This window comes from Raphanus sativus, chromosome 4 (assembly GCF_000801105.2).
Source record: "Raphanus sativus cultivar WK10039 chromosome 4, ASM80110v3, whole genome shotgun sequence".
Taxonomy (NCBI): domain Eukaryota; kingdom Viridiplantae; phylum Streptophyta; class Magnoliopsida; order Brassicales; family Brassicaceae; genus Raphanus; species Raphanus sativus.
The window spans coordinates 26,943,727-26,951,908 of NC_079514.1; positions in this window are offsets into that span (position 1 = coordinate 26,943,727).

The following is an 8,182-nucleotide window of genomic DNA, read 5'->3' on the forward strand; positions in this document are numbered from 1 at the left end:
ACGGCTTCTGGTTTTAACTCTGCATACGAGTGGGTCTGAGTTGGTGCCCCCGGGGGTATTCGTGAGATCAGGGCTCAAGGAGTCTGAGTCTCGAGGAATACCTTCCGTGTTTGGATTGTGTTCCGGAGGTATGCTTTTTTAGAGCTACGTATTCTGGTTTTTGGGAACCAAAATTGTTGTGAGAACTTGGGTAGCTACCGTTCAGGGCAGGTATCTTCGGGTTGCTCTGTTAGCTTGATGTCTATCTCTCACCTTAGTAGCTATGTCGATGCTTGGTTTTTCGATTCCTCTACGGGTATGATCAGTTTTACGAGGGGGTCTGACGTGGAGGCTAAAGCAGCCAACGCATCTGCTGAGGGGTTCTCTCCTCGTGGGATCCTTGTTAGCTCGAATTTGTCGAACTGCCTAGTGAGGTTCTGGACGACTTCGAGATATGCCCCCATTCTTTCCGTCCCTGTTTCATATTCTCCGTGAAACTGGCTAGCTACTAGCTGTGAATCACTATAAGCGTTTAGCTCTCGAATTCCGAGACTTAGGGCGAGTTTCAACCCTGCGATTAATGCTTCATATTCAGCTTCGTTGTTTGAGGCGCTGAATCCGAGCCTATATGACTGCTCGATGGTTTCTCCTGCTGAAGAAGTTAGCCTTAGACTGACACCGGAGTCCTGTTTTGATGAGGCTCCGTCGACATATAGGCTCCACTTTGGAGATTCCATTTCGGAGTCTAATTGCTTGGATGCTAGCTCTATGATAAAGTCGGCAAGGACCTGAGCTTTCGCTGCTGCTCGAGGTCTATACTCAATATCATATTCGCTGAGTTCTATGGCCCATTTAGCCAATCGCCCTGACTGGCTAGGGCTGTACAATATCATTCGTAATGGTTGTGAGGTCATTACAACGATTGAGTGCGATTGGAAGTAAGGTCGCAATTTTTCTAGCAGCTGGGACGACTGCTAGGGCTAATTTTTCCATTGCAGGGTACCTTGTTTCGGCGTCTATCAAACTCTTGCTGGTGTAATAGACAGGTCTTTGTTCGTTTTGTTCCTCTCGTACCAGCACGCCGCTAACTGCAGCAGTCGATACAGCGAGGTACATGTATAGTGGCTCTCCTACTACAGGTTTGGATAGGATCGGAGGTTCGGAGAGGTAAGCTTTCAATTGTTTGAAGGCTTCCTCACATTTCTCGTCCCATAGGAACTTCTTATTATTTCTTAGAAGCTTGTAGAATGGGAGGCACTTATCGGTGGACTTGGATATGAATCGATTTAATGCTGCGATTCGTCCGGTCAATCTCTGTACCTCTCTGGTTGTCTTAGGTGACGGCATTTCTAGGAAGGTTGCTATATGCTGCGGGTTGGCTTCAATGCCTCTTTCGGTTACGAGGTAGCCTAGGAATTCGCCTGAAGGTACCCCGAAGGTGCATTTAGTGGGATTGAGCTTCATATCGTACTTATTAAGGATATCGAAGCATTCCCTTAAGTGGGAGATATGGTCTTCTCCAGCTGAGGATTTGACTAACATATCATCAATATAGACCTCCATGGTTTTTCCAAGTTGCCCAGCAAACATCTTATTTACTAGCCTCTGATAGGTAGCTCCTGCGTTCTTTAATCCGAATGGCATAACCTTGTAACAATAGGTTCCTCGTTTGGTTATGAATGCAGTTTTCTTCTGGTCGTCAGGATCCATCATGATTTGGTTGTACCCTGAGAAGGCATCCATAAAGGATAGGAGTCGATGGCCAGCTGTTGCTTCAACCAGGCGGTCGATGTGAGGTAACGGGAAGCTGTCTTTAGGACAAGCTTTGTTCAGGTCTGTGAAGTCTACATAGATTCTCCATTTCCCGTTTTTCTTCTTTACCACTACTGGGTTAGCTAACCAGTCGGGGTAGTGTACCTCTCGAATGGACCCAGCTTTCGTAAGTCGGTCAACTTCGTCGTTAACAGCTGCGCCTTTCGAGGCCTAGCTTGCGACGCTTTTGTTTGATCGGTTTGAAAGTAGGGTCTACTTTTAGCTTATGGGTGGTGACGTTCGGATCTATGCCTTTCATGTCGCTGGTGGACCATGCAAAGGTTTTGACATTGCTTTTCAGAAAATCAATGAGCTCCATTTTTGTCTCAGGAGGTAGCTCGGATCCGATGCTCACCTGTCTTTCAGGATCTGAGTCGTCGATTCAAACTTTTTCAGTGAGGTTCTTGGGGGGACCTCGGATATTTTGTTGCATTTCGCGACCCTCCTGGATCTGTAATTGCTATTGGGGGATTTTTTGAGTATTTCGAATCCTCCCAAATAGCAGATCCTGGATATCTTCTGGCTACCGTGTACGGTAGCTATCCCTTCGGGTGTTGGGAATTTCACACAATGATGATACGTCGAGGCTACTGCCTTCATTTTGTGAATCCAGGGTCTTCCCAGGATCGCATGGAACGGGGAAGGTCTGTCGATGACTACTAAGTTGGTCATTTTCATTATTCCGCCAGCTATGACTGGGAGCTTGATAGTGCCCAATGAGGTAGCTGTTTCTCCAGAGAAGCCTACGAGATTAGCTTTCTGGACAATAATTTCGTAGTCGTCTATTTCCATCCCTTTTAGGGTGTTGTAGAAAATAAGGTCGACAGAGCTTCCTGTGTCTATCATGAGTTTAGGGACCTCGTATCCTGCGATGTTCAGGGTGACAATCAACGCATCATCGTGAGGTCTGTCAAGGTTTGAGGTCTCGCTTTCCCAGAAAGAGATCTTAGTATTGGACTCGGGGTTGGGCGGCTTAGGTCCAGTGTTAGACACAGCCTTCCGTACGTGGTCCTTAATGGAGTTGACGGAGTCTTGACATATGTCTGATCCTCCAAGGATACAGTCCACCCTCGAGTCGGGGCTCGATTGAGGGGATGGTTTGCTCAAGAGAGCTTCGACTTGTAAACTTTTTCCTTGGGGGAATTTTCCAAGAATCAACTCGACTCTTTTCTTGGGAGCTGGAGGTGGCGAATCGGTCTCCTTCTCAGGTGACCTCTCGCGCTTTGGAGAGGTGTCTCTGGGACCTCTTTTCTGATAAGGTGGTGGCTTTTTAAGGTCCACTCCCTTTATTTCCCCGGCTGCGAATTTAGCTGCCAGTTGTCGTTGGAGGTCCCAACATTCCTCAGTTGAGTGCCCTTCTCGATCATGATAAGAGCAATGTTTGTTTTTATCAAAGCCTTTTGACCAGGGAGTTTTGTTTGCTGCGGCGACAGGTTTCTCTTCCTTGTCTTCCTCGATTGCGTAGGAATGTTCTCCCTGAGTTTGGTTGTTTCGGGGGTTCCCCCTTTTATGAGGTCCCTTAGCCTCAGAAGATTCACCTTTCGAGTGACTCTGAGGCTTCTTGTGGAGTTTATCCAATGCAGCTGTCTCCTCCTCCAAAGTAATATATCTGGTGGCTTTATGAAGAGCGTCATCGATAGTTGGAGGAGTATTGAGTGTTAGCTCTGACCAGAATTTCGATTTATAGAGCAGACCTCTCCTAAGAGCCTCGATGGCGACTAGGTCGTTAGGATTCGAAAGCTTAGTTCTTATTGCCCTGAATTTCTCGATGTAGACTCGTAGTGAGTCCCCCATTCCTTGTCTGACCTTCCAAAGGTCGGTCTCAGAGGCTTGCTTCAGGATATGGGTCGAGTACTGCTTCATGAAGGCGTTAGTTAACTGATCGAAACTATCTATCGAGGCTGGTTCGAGACCAGAGAACCACTCAAGGGCTGTTCCGACCAAGTTTTCGGCGAATGTCCTGCAGTAGCCTGCTTCACATTATTCCTGTGTAAAATGGGCTTTAACGATTGCCAATCAGAAAGCTCTCAATAGGCCTTCGGGCCAGTGGTCCCATCATACTCGGGAATTCTGATTTTTCGGGTATCTCTTTTGTGGGAGCTGGCAATTCTGTCAGTGAATGGAGTTCCACGGGTTTCTTCGATCAAGCTATCGATTTCGGGAGCTGAACTCGTAGCTTTATGGACTTGAGCTCCCAACTTTTGGAGAGCTGCATGAGTTCGTTCCATATATCTACGGATAGCTTCAGGTCCTTCCATGGGAAGGACATTTGGGTCGTTATTAGGTACCCGTCGGGCAGGTTCCTGACGGAATCGTATGGGCTCATCTTCCCATGCAGCTGGTGGGCTAAATCGCTCACCCGCTCTTGGGTTATCGGAACCTATCCGTTGATACCCGTCCCCATTCGGGGTCGAGCCTCTGGGTTGATAAACCGGAGCTGCTGTTCTGCCTCCAGATGGGAAGGATACTCCTGCCCCGGACCTAAAATCAGGTGGCGGAGGAGGTAGGCGAGAGCTTCGATCAGCGACCTGACTGGGCGTGGAACTGGTTGTCGCCACGTTGCTTCCCATAGCACTAAAGATAGGCGGGTTGAACACGGGGACTGTCCCATTATGAGGTGTCTGAAAAGCAGATCCGCGTCCTTCCGGAACAGTGCTATCAGAGGAAAAGTCTAAACGTCCTCGGGGGAACGAGGGATCGGTCAATCGATCTCGGAAAGTGACCCCCAGAGCTTGACGTTGCGGTGGTTGGGTTGTTGTGTTTAGAGATCTAGTTATCTCCTCGAATCGTTGCTGACGAGCAGCTAGCTGATGCATTGTACGCTCACTTTCCTGAGCTTTGTCTACTAATTGCATCATCATCTGGCGAACCTCAGAGAGCTGAGCCTCCGTTTGATTCGGGGTGGCTTGCTGCTGAGGATTCTCGGTGGTTGGGAGCCCAGAGGCAGTCCCACTTGATGATCTCGGGTTAGTAGCCCCGGTTGTAGTTTGGCTCGTTCGAGCGCCAGCCGGGAGCTGTTGCCCAGATCGGTGGTCGCCACGTCGAGGCTATGTGATTACGAGACTAGAGCCTCCGGCGTTCGGTGAGCCATCGCTCTGAATCGGGAGGTTAAGGTCAGACGGATTTTCTGTCTGATCGGTAGGATTCATCCTCAAGTTAGAGTAAGGGATTCGATTGTTTCTTCCCCACAGACGGCGCCAATTGTGAGGGATTAAACTCACACCTAGATTTTAGATCAGGTTTTAAGGTTTAGGAAAGGTTAGGGAAAGATAACGTGGGCTGAATCCCGTAATAACTTGTTGAATGAACTTCGATTTGTATTGATATAATAATAAAAGGATGGTTACAAAAGGTGATCTTTGATGAATACAAAGATTATAAGAATGTTACAATAAGAATGTTTTTATGAATGTCGAGTGAAAAATATGGATTGAATCGGATCCCCTCTTCTTTGACTTGCTATCTCCTTAAATAGTCTCAGGTCCCGCTTGATCGTTGCCAACTGGTTCCCGAGATCTTCTCCATTTATTAAGGGATCAGCAACAGCTTCCCCTTGACCGGGTCCTGCGCTTCTTCTTGTTGCGACGTGAGCTTCCTCTTCGTCGTGACCTCCTTGGTTAGAGTCCTTAGCTTTCAGCCTCCGGCTCCAGCTGAGTTCCTTTTAGGCATCGAACTTGCGATGGGCCTGTCGCGGCCCGTTATCATCTTTTATTATTTGATAATCAGCTACCGGGCCATATTCGGGCCCAACAGTGGTGGCGGTCGATGGTGCACGTCTAGCTGCACGGTTTGATCGATTGAACATGTTGTTGCAGTCTTCCATTGATGAAACTCTGAATGCTGGAAGCTGCTGGGTAGAAGGTGAAAAGTTTTGAATTTTCGTGGCTTGAGTCGTCAACCTTTTATACCCATGTGTTGCCCTAATCGGTGGAATTCCGATTTTGTCCTTTAAGTCGTTCGGGTTAATATCGATTGATATTATACTGGCAATGTTGATCGATGGACGATGTCGTTTTGCTGGATGAAGTAGATAATCGATCGATGGTGGGCGTTTGTTGTCGATCGATTGTGGTGCAAATCTGTCATTCTCCAAGTAGAGTTCCCAAGCTCTCTCTTCCCAATAGTCTTCATCATATTCTTCACTGTGGTCTCCACTTTGGAAAGAGGTGGCTGTGTCTACTTCAAAACTCTCATGAAATCCGCTATCTGCCCAACTCCTTATTGAGTAATCATCTTCCTTTCGGTTAGGTGGGATAGCGAAATTCGGGTAGCAATGATCTGGTAGATCGAGTTTATCATCCGGTGGGTCTCTGTAGATCGATAATCCATAGTTGTTGTCGTTCTCCTCTGACTTGAATGTGTCAATCGATGACGTTAAAGTACTGTCGATCGATCCCGAGTACTCTGTCTCGTACTCAACTTCACAATGACAAACTGCGATGATACCAGTATCATCTTCCTTTACCACTAATTTGGCTGGTGGTTTGTCAAGCTTGAGAGGGTCATAGTGGATATCTGGATCTATCATAGTCAAGCACATCATGTTGGTCTTCATGTCACAAATGGCTCCTACTGTAGCCATAAATGCTCTTCCGAGTAAGAGGGAAGAGTTCCAATTTAACTTGATGTCTAGGACATGAAAATCCACAGGGACGATAGCATCACCAATGTGTACCTCTAGGTCTTTAATGAAGCCTCCAGAGTTTCTCTGAGAGTAATCCACGAAAGTAAAGATCTGTGGTGAAGGCTCTACTTGCAGGCCCAGATGGTCTGCCATGACCTTTGGTAAAATGCTGACTGATGAACCAGTGTCACATAGTGCGTGAGGAAATTCAATACCTTGTACCACACATGGTATTGCAAACTTCCCAGGATCACTCTTCTTTAGCAAAGTAATCATTTTCCTCATCTCTTCTCTGACGTTGTCAAACCTTCTCCTAATGTCAGTTTCAGTCTCCCTTGTTTCTCTGAAGAACATCCACAATCTCTTTGTGAAATAAACCTCCTCAAAAGGTTTCTCTGGTGGGATTCCGATAACTCTCTTAGTGAAACCATCAATCTCTTTTTCATTAGCTTCCCTCTTAAGGTTCTTAGGAATCTTCTCCTTCCGACTCCTTAACCTTCTTCCTTCAGTTGCCTCTGATGTAGGTGTAGTGTCTGAAGGGTCACTAGTTATTTCGGTAGGGGTAGCTTGTGGTTTCGGTGTGGGTCTGAGTGCATTGATTCGGTTGCTGTCTATCGATGGTAGTTGCACTCGGTATATGAGAGGTGCGTGTCGATCGATAGGTGGAGAATAGGATCGATCGATATGTTTCTCTTTATTGTGTCGATCGATGAGTGGCTCATCTCGTCGGTCGATATCTTCGTAGGTGTGGGTGGGTGGGTATGGATGAGAAGCCGCGAACTCAGCATGTGTCAAAATCCTAACCGTGTTGCAGTCTGCAAGCGTATCCGGAAAAGACATCGTCGATGTCGATCGATGTGGACTAGTCGGTGTCGATCGACACCATTGCGATCCACCGAGACTTAGCGAACTTTCCACTTCAAAGTCTCCTTCTTGTAGCTTCTCCTGTTTCACCACTTGCCAGAAATCATCATCTATGATAGCATTGACGTGGTGTCTCCTATTTCCTTCCCCTACTTCCTTAGAAGTTCCAATCCTCCTGATAGAGTCTTCAGTCTGGACAATCTGAGTCTCAAGTTTCTTAACTTGAGTGCAGATGGTATCTATCCTCGTGGTCAGATTGTTAAAGACAGAATCAATCTTCCCATTGAAGTCTACTGTAAGTTTCTGTTGACCTTCCAGAACTCTATCAATCATGGCATCAAACTTACTCTCCTGGGTGGGTGGCGGTGGGTTTTGGTAAGCTGAGTTGCCGTAGTTCCTTGTGTTGGTGAAGGGTTTCTGATACTGTGAACTCTGGTTGTAGTTACTCTTCTGACCACTGCCAAAAAAGTTTATGTTTCCACTCTGGTTTCCATATCTCTGAAATCCAGTACCTCCAATGTAGTTCACATCTTCCTCTGTATCATCCTCTCTAGCCTCTCCTTCTTCAGCTGAGCAGACTGGCTGCCCCAGAAATGCATGTAAAGCATCTATCTTGGTTCTGACTTCATTCATCTGGTCTTCACCTATGGACGCAACCGATTTCTTCTTGTCAGAATCAGTGTTCTTGGTGCTGCTGCTGTTGGCTAGGTTCTCAATAAGTCTCACAGCCTCTCTCGGATTCCTAGTGTTGAAGTTCCCCTCACTAGCAGTATCAAAGCCATTTGATACCTTAAGGCGATACCTCTGTAAAAAGTGCTTAACAGCTGCACTTCATTGAATCCATGGTGTGGAGAGTCTCGCTGGAAGAACTTAAATCTGATTCACGCGTCTTTAAAAGTCTCA